Genomic DNA, 17363 nt, shown 5'->3' on the forward strand with positions numbered 1-17363 from the left:
CAGTGCGTTTTCGGAACGAATAGGCTCGTTGGTCTAGGGGTATGATTCCTGCTTCGGGTGCAGGAGGTCCCGGGTTCAAATCCCGGACGAGCCCTTGCGTTTTGTACAACGGTGTGGTAACAAATCGCATGGCGGCGGCTGTTTCGCGCATTTCCAGGCCTCCAAGTCAGCGCTAAAATCCGACAACCAGTTCTGAAACCGTTTCATGTTTCATTTGAGCCATGTGCACCCTGCTGATGGAACGTTTGAAGTTGATTTAAATGGTCACAGTAGAGATCGTAGCAAGTGTCTTGCTGAGTGCGACGAAAACGGGTTTCCGCCCGCAATCGAGCCGGGGACCTTCTGCGTGTTCGGCACGGCGCCTGGGCTCGGCGGCAGCTGCTGCTCTTTCCTTCCTTACGAGATACCGTCGATTCGCGCAGTCGTTATTGCAAAAGATGTCACCAAAGGCAATCGCTTCGTTAGCGGCACTTTGCCTGGGCTCGGCGGCAGCTCTACATGGAGGCACCAGCAGCCCAGCCAGGCCGCCGCCGCCACCGGTGCGCCACAGCGCAAGGAGCCGGCGGCCGCCCTGCAATGCCCCTGTCGTTGCATATTCCACCCGCCCCATATCCTCTCCATGTCTGACTTACCACCCCAAATGACACTGCAGTCGACGTGCTTATTACTATCGCTTTTGGAAGAACCAAGGCGCAGTATTCTAGTGTCGAACCGGTACTGCAAATTGGGATTAAGCAAAAATTTATTGTGTGGTCGAGCGACAGCTTCGGCTCGCTCTTCCTACATGATCGCTTCTTGTGCGGAATAATTCCTAGCTCGCCGATGGCTTCAGAGTTGGTCTTCTCGAAGTTTTGCTCTCGCACTTTATTCCGCAATCTTCTCGTTATGAGTTGTGTGCTTCGGTTTCCCGACTTTCTTGTGTTTAGTGTGTTTGGCTTCTCTTAACCCTTAGCCACCGCTTGCCGAAATTTCCACACTATCATCTGTCGATCTGCAGAGCTCGATGAAGGCATCGCGGCCGTTCCTGAGCTCGTGGAACGGTCGAATCTGTAGTTGTTTCCAGATCTCTCCCACACAACGGCCTCCCAGAAGCTTGGATTACAGAAGTACGCCACTACTCCCAGCCGGAGATTCACGATTGAAAGCAGAATGACATGAGCTACACGCAGCTCCGATTTTTTTTTTTTTGTGTCTGACCTACTTTGAAAGACTTTGTAGTCGATTTACTTACTACTGTCGCTGTTGGAAACCAGGTGATAACCGCACAGTATTTCAGAGACGATCAGGTAATGAAAATTTAGAATAAGTAAAACAGTATCAAAAGAAGTTGTGTGGTGGAGCAGCACATGCAATTCACGCTTCCTAGATACTCGTTACTGCATAGAATAATTCTTTTGTCTGCGGCGTCTTCAGTATCCGTCTTCTGGAAATTTTTCTTGCAGTATATTGTGCAATCTTTTCGTTATGAGTTGGTGCTTGGTTTCCCGATGTTCTTTTGTTTAGTGCATTCGCCTTCTCTTAACCCTGAGAAACCACATACCGAAACTGAGGCACTGCCGGCTGTTCATAAGCAGTGCTCGATGAAGTTATTTCGCTTTTTATTCGTTGCCTTTAATATTCTTCTCATCAGTGGTGAGTGCTGCCTGCAGAAAGCGTTTATCTTGCGAATTCGCGTGAAAGTTTGTGTTCCCTGTGAGGCCCACTACTTGGGATTAACTTGACTGCTCCAGCCAGGTGGCTCGTTGGTCTAGGGGTATGATTCCTGCTTTGGGTGCAGGAGGTCCCGGGTTCAAATCCCGGACGAGCCCTGCCATTTTGACCGCACTGAAGAGTGGGTGGAACTCAGCCCCGGTTGCAGCTCCTCAATGAAGAGTTGACGCCCGTTATAGCACGTGGATATAACAAGAATGCGGCACCAGTAAAGTACGTAGGTGTAATTCGGTAGAAAGGCAGACGGTAATTTTGCATGCAACGCAAAAACAAGGTTGTCTTTGCGGGATATGTGCACCGTGAGTGGAGATTCAGCTTAATTGTGCGACAGTCTACCCTCATCTTACTAGCGACGGCAACAACCAAGGGGTGGCATGTAAGATTGAGCGTGGCTAAGAGTTTCTCATTATTAGTTAGCATCACACTTTGACAGAGCTGTGACAAGGCGAGTAGGGTGAGCTCAGGAAAGCCAGTAGCAAGCGCACTTGAAGTAGCCCTGAAGAACCGGATTATAAATTTTGCCAGCCATAATGAAGCTAGGGGCGTTCTCAGTTACCAAATACCGGTGCAATAAGAGAGCAACAGTATTTGACAGTAAAATGACGCCCTATCCGTCTAGCATACAACATTGCTTGTCTCTGCATACGCGGACGTGAGGTCATCTCGGAAATGAAATCCGAAATATAGATTAAAATTGTTGTGTTCCCGCCCGGGATCGAACCGGGGACCTTCTGCGTGTAAAGCAGACGTGATAACCGCTACACCACGGAAACGACGGTTCTTTTCATGTACCACCCGGAGACTCGCAATAGCAACAGTTTCTCTTCTGTGTTAGCAAGGGCATCGGCTACGAGCTCCCTCCGATTCGTGAAGTTCCTGTAGTAAAAGACGTCGATGGAAACAATCCAACCGCGACAGACAGGGAGAACGCTGGCTGAGCTGCAGCCCTACATGGTGAGACCATCAAAGGTGGCGTCATTCACATGCAGTGCGTTTTCGGAACGAATAGGCTCGTTGGTCTAGGGGTATGATTCCTGCTTCGGGTGCAGGAGGTCCCGGGTTCAAATCCCGGACGAGCCCTTGCGTTTTGTACAACGGTGTGGTAACAAATCGCATGGCGGCGGCTGTTTCGCGCATTTCCAGGCCTCCAAGTCAGCGCTAAAATCCGACAACCAGTTCTGAAACCGTTTCATGTTTCATTTGAGCCATGTGCACCCTGCTGATGGAACGTTTGAAGTTGATTTAAATGGTCACAGTAGAGATCGTAGCAAGTGTCTTGCTGAGTGCGACGAAAACGGGTTTCCGCCCGCAATCGAGCCGGGGACCTTCTGCGTGTTCGGCACGGCGCCTGGGCTCGGCGGCAGCTGCTGCTCTTTCCTTCCTTACGAGATACCGTCGATTCGCGCAGTCGTTATTGCAAAAGATGTCACCAAAGGCAATCGCTTCGTTAGCAGCACTTTGCCTGGGCTCGGCGGCAGTGCGTTTTCGGAACGAATAGGCTCGTTGGTCTAGGGGTATGATTCCTGCTTCGGGTGCAGGAGGTCCCGGGTTCAAATCCCGGACGAGCCCTTGCGTTTTGTACAACGGTGTGGTAACAAATCGCATGGCGGCGGCTGTTTCGCGCATTTCCAGGCCTCCAAGTCAGCGCTAAAATCCGACAACCAGTTCTGAAACCGTTTCATGTTTCATTTGAGCCATGTGCACCCTGCTGATGGAACGTTTGAAGTTGATTTAAATGGTCACAGTAGAGATCGTAGCAAGTGTCTTGCTGAGTGCGACGAAAACGGGTTTCCGCCCGCAATCGAGCCGGGGACCTTCTGCGTGTTCGGCACGGCGCCTGGGCTCGGCGGCAGCTGCTGCTCTTTCCTTCCTTACGAGATACCGTCGATTCGCGCAGTCGTTATTGCAAAAGATGTCACCAAAGGCAATCGCTTCGTTAGCAGCACTTTGCCTGGGCTCGGCGGCAGTGCGTTTTCGGAACGAATAGGCTCGTTGGTCTAGGGGTATGATTCCTGCTTCGGGTGCAGGAGGTCCCGGGTTCAAATCCCGGACGAGCCCTTGCGTTTTGTACAACGGTGTGGTAACAAATCGCATGGCGGCGGCTGTTTCGCGCATTTCCAGGCCTCCAAGTCAGCGCTAAAATCCGACAACCAGTTCTGAAACCGTTTCATGTTTCATTTGAGCCATGTGCACCCTGCTGATGGAACGTTTGAAGTTGATTTAAATGGTCACAGTAGAGATCGTAGCAAGTGTCTTGCTGAGTGCGACGAAAACGGGTTTCCGCCCGCAATCGAGCCGGGGACCTTCTGCGTGTTCGGCACGGCGCCTGGGCTCGGCGGCAGCTGCTGCTCTTTCCTTCCTTACGAGATACCGTCGATTCGCGCAGTCGTTATTGCAAAAGATGTCACCAAAGGCAATCGCTTCGTTAGCGGCACTTTGCCTGGGCTCGGCGGCAGCTCTACATGGAGGCACCAGCAGCCCAGCCAGGCCGCCGCCGCCACCGGTGCGCCACAGCGAAGGAGCCGGCGGCCGCCCTGCAATGCCCCTGTCGTTGCATATTCCACCCGCCCCATATCCTCTCCATGTCTGACTCACCACCCCAAATGACACTGCAGTCGACGTGCTTATTACTATCGCTTTTGGAAGAACCAAGGCGCAGTATTCTAGTGTCGAACCGGTACTGCAAATTGGGATTAAGCAAAAATTTATTGTGTGGTCGAGCGACAGCTTCGGCTCGCTCTTCCTACATGATCGCTTCTTGTGCGGAATAATTCCTAGCTCGCCGATGGCTTCAGAGTTGGTCTTCTCGAAGTTTTGCTCTCGCACTTTATTCCGCAATCTTCTCGTTATGAGTTGTGTGCTTCGGTTTCCCGACTTTCTTGTGTTTAGTGTGTTTGGCTTCTCTTAACCCTTAGCCACCGCTTGCCGAAATTTCCACACTATCATCTGTCGATCTGCAGAGCTCGATGAAGGCATCGCGGCCGTTCCTGAGCTCGTGGAACGGTCGAATCTGTAGTTGTTTCCAGATCTCTCCCACACAACGGCCTCCCAGAAGCTTGGATTACAGAAGTACGCCACTACTCCCAGCCGGAGATCCACGATTGAAAGCAGAATGACATGAGCTACACGCAGCTCCGATTTTTTTTTTTTTTGTGTCTGACCTACTTTGAAAGACTTTGTAGTCGATTTACTTACTACTGTCGCTGTTGGAAACCAGGTGATAACCGCACAGTATTTTAGAGACGATCAGGTAATGAAAATTTAGAATAAGTAAAACAGTATCAAAAGAAGTTGTGTGGTGGAGCAGCACATGCAATTCACGCTTCCTAGATACTCGTTACTGCATAGAATAATTCTTTTGTCTGCGGCGTCTTCAGTATCCGTCTTCTGGAAATTTTTCTTGCAGTATATTGTGCAATCTTTTCGTTATGAGTTGGTGCTTGGTTTCCCGATGTTCTTTTGTTTAGTGCATTCGCCTTCTCTTAACCCTGAGAAACCACATACCGAAACTGAGGCACTGCCGGCTGTTCATAAGCAGTGCTCGATGAAGTTATTTCGCTTTTTATTCGTTGCCTTTAATATTCTTCTCATCAGTGGTGAGTGCTGCCTGCAGAAAGCGTTTATCTTGCGAATTCGCGTGAAAGTTTGTGTTCCCTGTGAGGCCCACTACTTGGGATTAACTTGACTGCTCCAGCCAGGTGGCTCGTTGGTCTAGGGGTATGATTCCTGCTTTGGGTGCAGGAGGTCCCGGGTTCAAATCCCGGACGAGCCCTGCCATTTTGACCGCACTGAAGAGTGGGTGGAACTCAGCCCCGGTTGCAGCTCCTCAATGAAGAGTTGACGCCCGTTATAGCACGTGGATATAACAAGAATGCGGCACCAGTAAAGTACGTAGGTGTAATTCGGTAGAAAGGCAGACGGTAATTTTGCATGCAACGCAAAAACAAGGTTGTCTTTGCGGGATATGTGCACCGTGAGTGGAGATTCAGCTTAATTGTGCGACAGTCTACCCTCATCTTACTAGCGACGGCAACAACCAAGGGGTGGCATGTAAGATTGAGCGTGGCTAAGAGTTTCTCATTATTAGTTAGCATCACACTTTGACAGAGCTGTGACAAGGCGAGTAGGGTGAGCTCAGGAAAGCCAGTAGCAAGCGCACTTGAAGTAGCCCTGAAGAACCGGATTATAAATTTTGCCAGCCATAATGAAGCTAGGGGCGTTCTCAGTTACCAAATACCGGTGCAATAAGAGAGCAACAGTATTTGACAGTAAAATGACGCCCTATCCGTCTAGCATACAACATTGCTTGTCTCTGCATACGCGGACGTGAGGTCATCTCGGAAATGAAATCCGAAATATAGATTAAAATTGTTGTGTTCCCGCCCGGGATCGAACCGGGGACCTTCTGCGTGTAAAGCAGACGTGATAACCGCTACACCACGGAAACGACGGTTCTTTTCATGTACCACCCGGAGACTCGCAATAGCAACAGTTTCTCTTCTGTGTTAGCAAGGGCATCGGCTACGAGCTCCCTCCGATTCGTGAAGTTCCTGTAGTAAAAGACGTCGATGGAAACAATCCAACCGCGACAGACAGGGAGAACGCTGGCTGAGCTGCAGCCCTACATGGTGAGACCATCAAAGGTGGCGTCATTCACATGCAGTGCGTTTTCGGAACGAATAGGCTCGTTGGTCTAGGGGTATGATTCCTGCTTCGGGTGCAGGAGGTCCCGGGTTCAAATCCCGGACGAGCCCTTGCGTTTTGTACAACGGTGTGGTAACAAATCGCATGGCGGCGGCTGTTTCGCGCATTTCCAGGCCTCCAAGTCAGCGCTAAAATCCGACAACCAGTTCTGAAACCGTTTCATGTTTCATTTGAGCCATGTGCACCCTGCTGATGGAACGTTTGAAGTTGATTTAAATGGTCACAGTAGAGATCGTAGCAAGTGTCTTGCTGAGTGCGACGAAAACGGGTTTCCGCCCGCAATCGAGCCGGGGACCTTCTGCGTGTTCGGCACGGCGCCTGGGCTCGGCGGCAGCTGCTGCTCTTTCCTTCCTTACGAGATACCGTCGATTCGCGCAGTCGTTATTGCAAAAGATGTCACCAAAGGCAATCGCTTCGTTAGCGGCACTTTGCCTGGGCTCGGCGGCAGCTCTACATGGAGGCACCAGCAGCCCAGCCAGGCCGCCGCCGCCACCGGTGCGCCACAGCGCAAGGAGCCGGCGGCCGCCCTGCAATGCCCCTGTCGTTGCATATTCCACCCGCCCCATATCCTCTCCATGTCTGACTCACCACCCCAAATGACACTGCAGTCGACGTGCTTATTACTATCGCTTTTGGAAGAACCAAGGCGCAGTATTCTAGTGTCGAACCGGTACTGCAAATTGGGATTAAGCAAAAATTTATTGTGTGGTCGAGCGACAGCTTCGGCTCGCTCTTCCTACATGATCGCTTCTTGTGCGGAATAATTCCTAGCTCGCCGATGGCTTCAGAGTTGGTCTTCTCGAAGTTTTGCTCTCGCACTTTATCCCGCAATCTTCTCGTTATGAGTTGTGTGCTTCGGTTTCCCGACTTTCTTGTGTTTAGTGTGTTTGGCTTCTCTTAACCCTTAGCCACCGCTTGCCGAAATTTCCACACTATCATCTGTCGATCTGCAGAGCTCGATGAAGGCATCGCGGCCGTTCCTGAGCTCGTGGAACGGTCGAATCTGTAGTTGTTTCCAGATCTCTCCCACACAACGGCCTCCCAGAAGCTTGGATTACAGAAGTACGCCACTACTCCCAGCCGGAGATTCACGATTGAAAGCAGAATGACATGAGCTACACGCAGCTCCGATTTTTTTTTTTTTGTGTCTGACCTACTTTGAAAGACTTTGTAGTCGATTTACTTACTACTGTCGCTGTTGGAAACCAGGTGATAACCGCACAGTATTTTAGACACGATCAGGTAATGAAAATTTAGAATAAGTAAAACAGTATCAAAAGAAGTTGTGTGGTGGAGCAGCACATGCAATTCACGCTTCCTAGATACTCGTTACTGCATAGAATAATTCTTTTGTCTGCGGCGTCTTCAGTATCCGTCTTCTGGAAATTTTTCTTGCAGTATATTGTGCAATCTTTTCGTTATGAGTTGGTGCTTGGTTTCCCGATGTTCTTTTGTTTAGTGCATTCGCCTTCTCTTAACCCTGAGAAACCACATACCGAAACTGAGGCACTGCCGGCTGTTCATAAGCAGTGCTCGATGAAGTTATTTCGCTTTTTATTCGTTGCCTTTAATATTCTTCTCATCAGTGGTGAGTGCTGCCTGCAGAAAGCGTTTATCTTGCGAATTCGCGTGAAAGTTTGTGTTCCCTGTGAGGCCCACTACTTGGGATTAACTTGACTGCTCCAGCCAGGTGGCTCGTTGGTCTAGGGGTATGATTCCTGCTTTGGGTGCAGGAGGTCCCGGGTTCAAATCCCGGACGAGCCCTGCCATTTTGACCGCACTGAAGAGTGGGTGGAACTCAGCCCCGGTTGCAGCTCCTCAATGAAGAGTTGACGCCCGTTATAGCACGTGGATATAACAAGAATGCGGCACCAGTAAAGTACGTAGGTGTAATTCGGTAGAAAGGCAGACGGTAATTTTGCATGCAACGCAAAAACAAGGTTGTCTTTGCGGGATATGTGCACCGTGAGTGGAGATTCAGCTTAATTGTGCGACAGTCTACCCTCATCTTACTAGCGACGGCAACAACCAAGGGGTGGCATGTAAGATTGAGCGTGGCTAAGAGTTTCTCATTATTAGTTAGCATCACACTTTGACAGAGCTGTGACAAGGCGAGTAGGGTGAGCTCAGGAAAGCCAGTAGCAAGCGCACTTGAAGTAGCCCTGAAGAACCGGATTATAAATTTTGCCAGCCATAATGAAGCTAGGGGCGTTCTCAGTTACCAAATACCGGTGCAATAAGAGAGCAACAGTATTTGACAGTAAAATGACGCCCTATCCGTCTAGCATACAACATTGCTTGTCTCTGCATACGCGGACGTGAGGTCATCTCGGAAATGAAATCCGAAATATAGATTAAAATTGTTGTGTTCCCGCCCGGGATCGAACCGGGGACCTTCTGCGTGTAAAGCAGACGTGATAACCGCTACACCACGGAAACGACGGTTCTTTTCATGTACCACCCGGAGACTCGCAATAGCAACAGTTTCTCTTCTGTGTTAGCAAGGGCATCGGCTACGAGCTCCCTCCGATTCGTGAAGTTCCTGTAGTAAAAGACGTCGATGGAAACAATCCAACCGCGACAGACAGGGAGAACGCTGGCTGAGCTGCAGCCCTACATGGTGAGACCATCAAAGGTGGCGTCATTCACATGCAGTGCGTTTTCGGAACGAATAGGCTCGTTGGTCTAGGGGTATGATTCCTGCTTCGGGTGCAGGAGGTCCCGGGTTCAAATCCCGGACGAGCCCTTGCGTTTTGTACAACGGTGTGGTAACAAATCGCATGGCGGCGGCTGTTTCGCGCATTTCCAGGCCTCCAAGTCAGCGCTAAAATCCGACAACCAGTTCTGAAACCGTTTCATGTTTCATTTGAGCCATGTGCACCCTGCTGATGGAACGTTTGAAGTTGATTTAAATGGTCACAGTAGAGATCGTAGCAAGTGTCTTGCTGAGTGCGACGAAAACGGGTTTCCGCCCGCAATCGAGCCGGGGACCTTCTGCGTGTTCGGCACGGCGCCTGGGCTCGGCGGCAGCTGCTGCTCTTTCCTTCCTTACGAGATACCGTCGATTCGCGCAGTCGTTATTGCAAAAGATGTCACCAAAGGCAATCGCTTCGTTAGCGGCACTTTGCCTGGGCTCGGCGGCAGCTCTACATGGAGGCACCAGCAGCCCAGCCAGGCCGCCGCCGCCACCGGTGCGCCACAGCGAAGGAGCCGGCGGCCGCCCTGCAATGCCCCTGTCGTTGCATATTCCACCCGCCCCATATCCTCTCCATGTCTGACTCACTACGCCAAATGACACTGCAGTCGACGTGCTTATTACTATCGCTTTTGGAAGAACCGAGGCGCAGTATTCTAGTGTCGAACCGGTACTGCAAATTGGAATTAAGCAAAAATTTATTGTGTGGTCGAGCGACAGCTTCGGCTCGCTCTTCCTACATGATCGCTTCTTGTGCGGAATAATTCCTAGCTCGCCGATGGCTTCAGAGTTGGTCTTCTCGAAGTTTTGCTCTCGCACTTTATTCCGCAATCTTCTCGTTATGAGTTGTGTGCTTCGGTTTCCCGACTTTCTTGTGTTTAGTGTGTTTGGCTTCTCTTAACCCTTAGCCACCGCTTGCCGAAATTTCCACACTATCATCTGTCGATCTGCAGAGCTCGATGAAGGCATCGCGGCCGTTCCTGAGCTCGTGGAACGGTCGAATCTGTAGTTGTTTCCAGATCTCTCCCACACAACGGCCTCCCAGAAGCTTGGATTACAGAAGTACGCCACTACTCCCAGCCGGAGATTCACGATTGAAAGCAGAATGACATGAGCTACACGCAGCTCCGATTTTTTTTTTTTTTGTGTCTGACCTACTTTGAAAGACTTTGTAGTCGATTTACTTACTACTGTCGCTGTTGGAAACCAGGTGATAACCGCACAGTATTTCAGAGACGATCAGGTAATGAAAATTTAGAATAAGTAAAACAGTATCAAAAGAAGTTGTGTGGTGGAGCAGCACATGCAATTCACGCTTCCTAGATACTCGTTACTGCATAGAATAATTCTTTTGTCTGCGGCGTCTTCAGTATCCGTCTTCTGGAAATTTTTCTTGCAGTATATTGTGCAATCTTTTCGTTATGAGTTGGTGCTTGGTTTCCCGATGTTCTTTTGTTTAGTGCATTCGCCTTCTCTTAACCCTGAGAAACCACATACCGAAACTGAGGCACTGCCGGCTGTTCATAAGCAGTGCTCGATGAAGTTATTTCGCTTTTTATTCGTTGCCTTTAATATTCTTCTCATCAGTGGTGAGTGCTGCCTGCAGAAAGCGTTTATCTTGCGAATTCGCGTGAAAGTTTGTGTTCCCTGTGAGGCCCACTACTTGGGATTAACTTGACTGCTCCAGCCAGGTGGCTCGTTGGTCTAGGGGTATGATTCCTGCTTTGGGTGCAGGAGGTCCCGGGTTCAAATCCCGGACGAGCCCTGCCATTTTGACCGCACTGAAGAGTGGGTGGAACTCAGCCCCGGTTGCAGCTCCTCAATGAAGAGTTGACGCCCGTTATAGCACGTGGATATAACAAGAATGCGGCACCAGTAAAGTACGTAGGTGTAATTCGGTAGAAAGGCAGACGGTAATTTTGCATGCAACGCAAAAACAAGGTTGTCTTTGCGGGATATGTGCACCGTGAGTGGAGATTCAGCTTAATTGTGCGACAGTCTACCCTCATCTTACTAGCGACGGCAACAACCAAGGGGTGGCATGTAAGATTGAGCGTGGCTAAGAGTTTCTCATTATTAGTTAGCATCACACTTTGACAGAGCTGTGACAAGGCGAGTAGGGTGAGCTCAGGAAAGCCAGTAGCAAGCGCACTTGAAGTAGCCCTGAAGAACCGGATTATAAATTTTGCCAGCCATAATGAAGCTAGGGGCGTTCTCAGTTACCAAATACCGGTGCAATAAGAGAGCAACAGTATTTGACAGTAAAATGACGCCCTATCCGTCTAGCACACAACATTGCTTGTCTCTGCATACGCGGACGTGAGGTCATCTCGGAAATGAAATCCGAAATATAGATTAAAATTGTTGTGTTCCCGCCCGGGATCGAACCGGGGACCTTCTGCGTGTAAAGCAGACGTGATAACCGCTACACCACGGAAACGACGGTTCTTTTCATGTACCACCCGGAGACTCGCAATAGCAACAGTTTCTCTTCTGTGTTAGCAAGGGCATCGGCTACGAGCTCCCTCCGATTCGTGAAGTTCCTGTAGTAAAAGACGTCGATGGAAACAATCCAACCGCGACAGACAGGGAGAACGCTGGCTGAGCTGCAGCCCTACATGGTGAGACCATCAAAGGTGGCGTCATTCACATGCAGTGCGTTTTCGGAACGAATAGGCTCGTTGGTCTAGGGGTATGATTCCTGCTTCGGGTGCAGGAGGTCCCGGGTTCAAATCCCGGACGAGCCCTTGCGTTTTGTACAACGGTGTGGTAACAAATCGCATGGCGGCGGCTGTTTCGCGCATTTCCAGGCCTCCAAGTCAGCGCTAAAATCCGACAACCAGTTCTGAAACCGTTTCATGTTTCATTTGAGCCATGTGCACCCTGCTGATGGAACGTTTGAAGTTGATTTAAATGGTCACAGTAGAGATCGTAGCAAGTGTCTTGCTGAGTGCGACGAAAACGGGTTTCCGCCCGCAATCGAGCCGGGGACCTTCTGCGTGTTCGGCACGGCGCCTGGGCTCGGCGGCAGCTGCTGCTCTTTCCTTCCTTACGAGATACCGTCGATTCGCGCAGTCGTTATTGCAAAAGATGTCACCAAAGGCAATCGCTTCGTTAGCGGCACTTTGCCTGGGCTCGGCGGCAGCTCTACATGGAGGCACCAGCAGCCCAGCCAGGCCGCCGCCGCCACCGGTGCGCCACAGCGAAGGAGCCGGCGGCCGCCCTGCAATGCCCCTGTCGTTGCATATTCCACCCGCCCCATATCCTCTCCATGTCTGACTCACTACGCCAAATGACACTGCAGTCGACGTGCTTATTACTATCGCTTTTGGAAGAACCGAGGCGCAGTATTCTAGTGTCGAACCGGTACTGCAAATTGGAATTAAGCAAAAATTTATTGTGTGGTCGAGCGACAGCTTCGGCTCGCTCTTCCTACATGATCGCTTCTTGTGCGGAATAATTCCTAGCTCGCCGATGGCTTCAGAGTTGGTCTTCTCGAAGTTTTGCTCTCGCACTTTATTCCGCAATCTTCTCGTTATGAGTTGTGTGCTTCGGTTTCCCGACTTTCTTGTGTTTAGTGTGTTTGGCTTCTCTTAACCCTTAGCCACCGCTTGCCGAAATTTCCACACTATCATCTGTCGATCTGCAGAGCTCGATGAAGGCATCGCGGCCGTTCCTGAGCTCGTGGAACGGTCGAATCTGTAGTTGTTTCCAGATCTCTCCCACACAACGGCCTCCCAGAAGCTTGGATTACAGAAGTACGCCACTACTCCCAGCCGGAGATTCACGATTGAAAGCAGAATGACATGAGCTACACGCAGCTCCGATTTTTTTTTTTTTGTGTCTGACCTACTTTGAAAGACTTTGTAGTCGATTTACTTACTACTGTCGCTGTTGGAAACCAGGTGATAACCGCACAGTATTTTAGACACGATCAGGTAATGAAAATTTAGAATAAGTAAAACAGTATCAAAAGAAGTTGTGTGGTGGAGCAGCACATGCAATTCACGCTTCCTAGATACTCGTTACTGCATAGAATAATTCTTTTGTCTGCGGCGTCTTCAGTATCCGTCTTCTGGAAATTTTTCTTGCAGTATATTGTGCAATCTTTTCGTTATGAGTTGGTGCTTGGTTTCCCGATGTTCTTTTGTTTAGTGCATTCGCCTTCTCTTAACCCTGAGAAACCACATACCGAAACTGAGGCACTGCCGGCTGTTCATAAGCAGTGCTCGATGAAGTTATTTCGCTTTTTATTCGTTGCCTTTAATATTCTTCTCATCAGTGGTGAGTGCTGCCTGCAGAAAGCGTTTATCTTGCGAATTCGCGTGAAAGTTTGTGTTCCCTGTGAGGCCCACTACTTGGGATTAACTTGACTGCTCCAGCCAGGTGGCTCGTTGGTCTAGGGGTATGATTCCTGCTTTGGGTGCAGGAGGTCCCGGGTTCAAATCCCGGACGAGCCCTGCCATTTTGACCGCACTGAAGAGTGGGTGGAACTCAGCCCCGGTTGCAGCTCCTCAATGAAGAGTTGACGCCCGTTATAGCACGTGGATATAACAAGAATGCGGCACCAGTAAAGTACGTAGGTGTAATTCGGTAGAAAGGCAGACGGTAATTTTGCATGCAACGCAAAAACAAGGTTGTCTTTGCGGGATATGTGCACCGTGAGTGGAGATTCAGCTTAATTGTGCGACAGTCTACCCTCATCTTACTAGCGACGGCAACAACCAAGGGGTGGCATGTAAGATTGAGCGTGGCTAAGAGTTTCTCATTATTAGTTAGCATCACACTTTGACAGAGCTGTGACAAGGCGAGTAGGGTGAGCTCAGGAAAGCCAGTAGCAAGCGCACTTGAAGTAGCCCTGAAGAACCGGATTATAAATTTTGCCAGCCATAATGAAGCTAGGGGCGTTCTCAGTTACCAAATACCGGTGCAATAAGAGAGCAACAGTATTTGACAGTAAAATGACGCCCTATCCGTCTAGCATACAACATTGCTTGTCTCTGCATACGCGGACGTGAGGTCATCTCGGAAATGAAATCCGAAATATAGATTAAAATTGTTGTGTTCCCGCCCGGGATCGAACCGGGGACCTTCTGCGTGTAAAGCAGACGTGATAACCGCTACACCACGGAAACGACGGTTCTTTTCATGTACCACCCGGAGACTCGTAATAGCAACAGTTTCTCTTCTGTGTTAGCAAGGGCATCGGCTACGAGCTCCCTCCGATTCGTGAAGTTCCTGTAGTAAAAGACGTCGATGGAAACAATCCAACCGCGACAGACAGGGAGAACGCTGGCTGAGCTGCAGCCCTACATGGTGAGACCATCAAAGGTGGCGTCATTCACATGCAGTGCGTTTTCGGAACGAATAGGCTCGTTGGTCTAGGGGTATGATTCCTGCTTCGGGTGCAGGAGGTCCCGGGTTCAAATCCCGGACGAGCCCTTGCGTTTTGTACAACGGTGTGGTAACAAATCGCATGGCGGCGGCTGTTTCGCGCATTTCCAGGCCTCCAAGTCAGCGCTAAAATCCGACAACCAGTTCTGAAACCGTTTCATGTTTCATTTGAGCCATGTGCACCCTGCTGATGGAACGTTTGAAGTTGATTTAAATGGTCACAGTAGAGATCGTAGCAAGTGTCTTGCTGAGTGCGACGAAAACGGGTTTCCGCCCGCAATCGAGCCGGGGACCTTCTGCGTGTTCGGCACGGCGCCTGGGCTCGGCGGCAGCTGCTGCTCTTTCCTTCCTTACGAGATACCGTCGATTCGCGCAGTCGTTATTGCAAAAGATGTCACCAAAGGCAATCGCTTCGTTAGCGGCACTTTGCCTGGGCTCGGCGGCAGCTCTACATGGAGGCACCAGCAGCCCAGCCAGGCCGCCGCCGCCACCGGTGCGCCACAGCGAAGGAGCCGGCGGCCGCCCTGCAATGCCCCTGTCGTTGCATATTCCACCCGCCCCATATCCTCTCCATGTCTGACTCACTACGCCAAATGACACTGCAGTCGACGTGCTTATTACTATCGCTTTTGGAAGAACCGAGGCGCAGTATTCTAGTGTCGAACCGGTACTGCAAATTGGAATTAAGCAAAAATTTATTGTGTGGTCGAGCGACAGCTTCGGCTCGCTCTTCCTACATGATCGCTTCTTGTGCGGAATAATTCCTAGCTCGCCGATGGCTTCAGAGTTGGTCTTCTCGAAGTTTTGCTCTCGCACTTTATTCCGCAATCTTCTCGTTATGAGTTGTGTGCTTCGGTTTCCCGACTTTCTTGTGTTTAGTGTGTTTGGCTTCTCTTAACCCTTAGCCACCGCTTGCCGAAATTTCCACACTATCATCTGTCGATCTGCAGAGCTCGATGAAGGCATCGCGGCCGTTCCTGAGCTCGTGGAACGGTCGAATCTGTAGTTGTTTCCAGATCTCTCCCACACAACGGCCTCCCAGAAGCTTGGATTACAGAAGTACGCCACTACTCCCAGCCGGAGATTCACGATTGAAAGCAGAATGACATGAGCTACACGCAGCTCCGATTTTTTTTTTTTTTGTGTCTGACCTACTTTGAAAGACTTTGTAGTCGATTTACTTACTACTGTCGCTGTTGGAAACCAGGTGATAACCGCACAGTATTTCAGAGACGATCAGGTAATGAAAATTTAGAATAAGTAAAACAGTATCAAAAGAAGTTGTGTGGTGGAGCAGCACATGCAATTCACGCTTCCTAGATACTCGTTACTGCATAGAATAATTCTTTTGTCTGCGGCGTCTTCAGTATCCGTCTTCTGGAAATTTTTCTTGCAGTATATTGTGCAATCTTTTCGTTATGAGTTGGTGCTTGGTTTCCCGATGTTCTTTTGTTTAGTGCATTCGCCTTCTCTTAACCCTGAGAAACCACATACCGAAACTGAGGCACTGCCGGCTGTTCATAAGCAGTGCTCGATGAAGTTATTTCGCTTTTTATTCGTTGCCTTTAATATTCTTCTCATCAGTGGTGAGTGCTGCCTGCAGAAAGCGTTTATCTTGCGAATTCGCGTGAAAGTTTGTGTTCCCTGTGAGGCCCACTACTTGGGATTAACTTGACTGCTCCAGCCAGGTGGCTCGTTGGTCTAGGGGTATGATTCCTGCTTTGGGTGCAGGAGGTCCCGGGTTCAAATCCCGGACGAGCCCTGCCATTTTGACCGCACTGAAGAGTGGGTGGAACTCAGCCCCGGTTGCAGCTCCTCAATGAAGAGTTGACGCCCGTTATAGCACGTGGATATAACAAGAATGCGGCACCAGTAAAGTACGTAGGTGTAATTCGGTAGAAAGGCAGACGGTAATTTTGCATGCAACGCAAAAACAAGGTTGTCTTTGCGGGATATGTGCACCGTGAGTGGAGATTCAGCTTAATTGTGCGACAGTCTACCCTCATCTTACTAGCGACGGCAACAACCAAGGGGTGGCATGTAAGATTGAGCGTGGCTAAGAGTTTCTCATTATTAGTTAGCATCACACTTTGACAGAGCTGTGACAAGGCGAGTAGGGTGAGCTCAGGAAAGCCAGTAGCAAGCGCACTTGAAGTAGCCCTGAAGAACCGGATTATAAATTTTGCCAGCCATAATGAAGCTAGGGGCGTTCTCAGTTACCAAATACCGGTGCAATAAGAGAGCAACAGTATTTGACAGTAAAATGACGCCCTATCCGTCTAGCATACAACATTGCTTGTCTCTGCATACGCGGACGTGAGGTCATCTCGGAAATGAAATCCGAAATATAGATTAAAATTGTTGTGTTCCCGCCCGGGATCGAACCGGGGACCTTCTGCGTGTAAAGCAGACGTGATAACCGCTACACCACGGAAACGACGGTTCTTTTCATGTACCACCCGGAGACTCGCAATAGCAACAGTTTCTCTTCTGTGTTAGCAAGGGCATCGGCTACGAGCTCCCTCCGATTCGTGAAGTTCCTGTAGTAAAAGACGTCGATGGAAACAATCCAACCGCGACAGACAGGGAGAACGCTGGCTGAGCTGCAGCCCTACATGGTGAGACCATCAAAGGTGGCGTCATTCACATGCAGTGCGTTTTCGGAACGAATAGGCTCGTTGGTCTAGGGGTATGATTCCTGCTTCGGGTGCAGGAGGTCCCGGGTTCAAATCCCGGACGAGCCCTTGCGTTTTGTACAACGGTGTGGTAACAAATCGCATGGCGGCGGCTGTTTCGCGCATTTCCAGGCCTCCAAGTCAGCGCTAAAATCCGACAACCAGTTCTGAAACCGTTTCATGTT

General features: G+C 50.0%; 21 non-coding genes across 21 annotated transcripts; 15 read left to right on the forward strand and 6 right to left on the reverse strand.

Moving 5' to 3' along the window:
* The first annotated feature begins 22 nt into the window (after positions 1-22).
* Positions 23-94, forward strand: Trnap-cgg (transfer RNA proline (anticodon CGG)). Its single transcript has one exon. It is a non-coding gene; the product is annotated as a tRNA-Pro (tRNA).
* A 1642-nt stretch (positions 95-1736) lies between these two features.
* On the forward strand, positions 1737-1808 carry Trnap-ugg (transfer RNA proline (anticodon UGG)). The gene has a single exon. It is a non-coding gene; the product is annotated as a tRNA-Pro (tRNA).
* Positions 1809-2410: 602 nt separating this feature from the next.
* Trnav-uac (transfer RNA valine (anticodon UAC)) lies at positions 2411-2483 on the reverse strand. The gene has a single exon. It is a non-coding gene; the product is annotated as a tRNA-Val (tRNA).
* A 235-nt stretch (positions 2484-2718) lies between these two features.
* Trnap-cgg (transfer RNA proline (anticodon CGG)) lies at positions 2719-2790 on the forward strand. The gene has a single exon. It is a non-coding gene; the product is annotated as a tRNA-Pro (tRNA).
* A 417-nt stretch (positions 2791-3207) lies between these two features.
* Positions 3208-3279, forward strand: Trnap-cgg (transfer RNA proline (anticodon CGG)). The gene has a single exon. It is a non-coding gene; the product is annotated as a tRNA-Pro (tRNA).
* Positions 3280-3696: 417 nt separating this feature from the next.
* On the forward strand, positions 3697-3768 carry Trnap-cgg (transfer RNA proline (anticodon CGG)). Its single transcript has one exon. It is a non-coding gene; the product is annotated as a tRNA-Pro (tRNA).
* A 1642-nt stretch (positions 3769-5410) lies between these two features.
* Trnap-ugg (transfer RNA proline (anticodon UGG)) lies at positions 5411-5482 on the forward strand. The gene has a single exon. It is a non-coding gene; the product is annotated as a tRNA-Pro (tRNA).
* Positions 5483-6084: 602 nt separating this feature from the next.
* On the reverse strand, positions 6085-6157 carry Trnav-uac (transfer RNA valine (anticodon UAC)). Its single transcript has one exon. It is a non-coding gene; the product is annotated as a tRNA-Val (tRNA).
* A 235-nt stretch (positions 6158-6392) lies between these two features.
* Positions 6393-6464, forward strand: Trnap-cgg (transfer RNA proline (anticodon CGG)). The gene has a single exon. It is a non-coding gene; the product is annotated as a tRNA-Pro (tRNA).
* Positions 6465-8106: 1642 nt separating this feature from the next.
* Trnap-ugg (transfer RNA proline (anticodon UGG)) lies at positions 8107-8178 on the forward strand. The gene has a single exon. It is a non-coding gene; the product is annotated as a tRNA-Pro (tRNA).
* A 602-nt stretch (positions 8179-8780) lies between these two features.
* Positions 8781-8853, reverse strand: Trnav-uac (transfer RNA valine (anticodon UAC)). The gene has a single exon. It is a non-coding gene; the product is annotated as a tRNA-Val (tRNA).
* Positions 8854-9088: 235 nt separating this feature from the next.
* Trnap-cgg (transfer RNA proline (anticodon CGG)) lies at positions 9089-9160 on the forward strand. Its single transcript has one exon. It is a non-coding gene; the product is annotated as a tRNA-Pro (tRNA).
* Positions 9161-10802: 1642 nt separating this feature from the next.
* Trnap-ugg (transfer RNA proline (anticodon UGG)) lies at positions 10803-10874 on the forward strand. Its single transcript has one exon. It is a non-coding gene; the product is annotated as a tRNA-Pro (tRNA).
* A 602-nt stretch (positions 10875-11476) lies between these two features.
* Positions 11477-11549, reverse strand: Trnav-uac (transfer RNA valine (anticodon UAC)). The gene has a single exon. It is a non-coding gene; the product is annotated as a tRNA-Val (tRNA).
* Positions 11550-11784: 235 nt separating this feature from the next.
* Trnap-cgg (transfer RNA proline (anticodon CGG)) lies at positions 11785-11856 on the forward strand. The gene has a single exon. It is a non-coding gene; the product is annotated as a tRNA-Pro (tRNA).
* A 1641-nt stretch (positions 11857-13497) lies between these two features.
* On the forward strand, positions 13498-13569 carry Trnap-ugg (transfer RNA proline (anticodon UGG)). The gene has a single exon. It is a non-coding gene; the product is annotated as a tRNA-Pro (tRNA).
* A 602-nt stretch (positions 13570-14171) lies between these two features.
* On the reverse strand, positions 14172-14244 carry Trnav-uac (transfer RNA valine (anticodon UAC)). Its single transcript has one exon. It is a non-coding gene; the product is annotated as a tRNA-Val (tRNA).
* Positions 14245-14479: 235 nt separating this feature from the next.
* Positions 14480-14551, forward strand: Trnap-cgg (transfer RNA proline (anticodon CGG)). The gene has a single exon. It is a non-coding gene; the product is annotated as a tRNA-Pro (tRNA).
* A 1642-nt stretch (positions 14552-16193) lies between these two features.
* Positions 16194-16265, forward strand: Trnap-ugg (transfer RNA proline (anticodon UGG)). Its single transcript has one exon. It is a non-coding gene; the product is annotated as a tRNA-Pro (tRNA).
* Positions 16266-16867: 602 nt separating this feature from the next.
* Positions 16868-16940, reverse strand: Trnav-uac (transfer RNA valine (anticodon UAC)). Its single transcript has one exon. It is a non-coding gene; the product is annotated as a tRNA-Val (tRNA).
* Positions 16941-17175: 235 nt separating this feature from the next.
* On the forward strand, positions 17176-17247 carry Trnap-cgg (transfer RNA proline (anticodon CGG)). Its single transcript has one exon. It is a non-coding gene; the product is annotated as a tRNA-Pro (tRNA).
* Positions 17248-17363: the final 116 nt, after the last annotated feature.

Source organism: Schistocerca serialis, chromosome 2 (assembly GCF_023864345.2).
Source record: "Schistocerca serialis cubense isolate TAMUIC-IGC-003099 chromosome 2, iqSchSeri2.2, whole genome shotgun sequence".
Lineage (NCBI taxonomy): Eukaryota > Metazoa > Arthropoda > Insecta > Orthoptera > Acrididae > Schistocerca > Schistocerca serialis.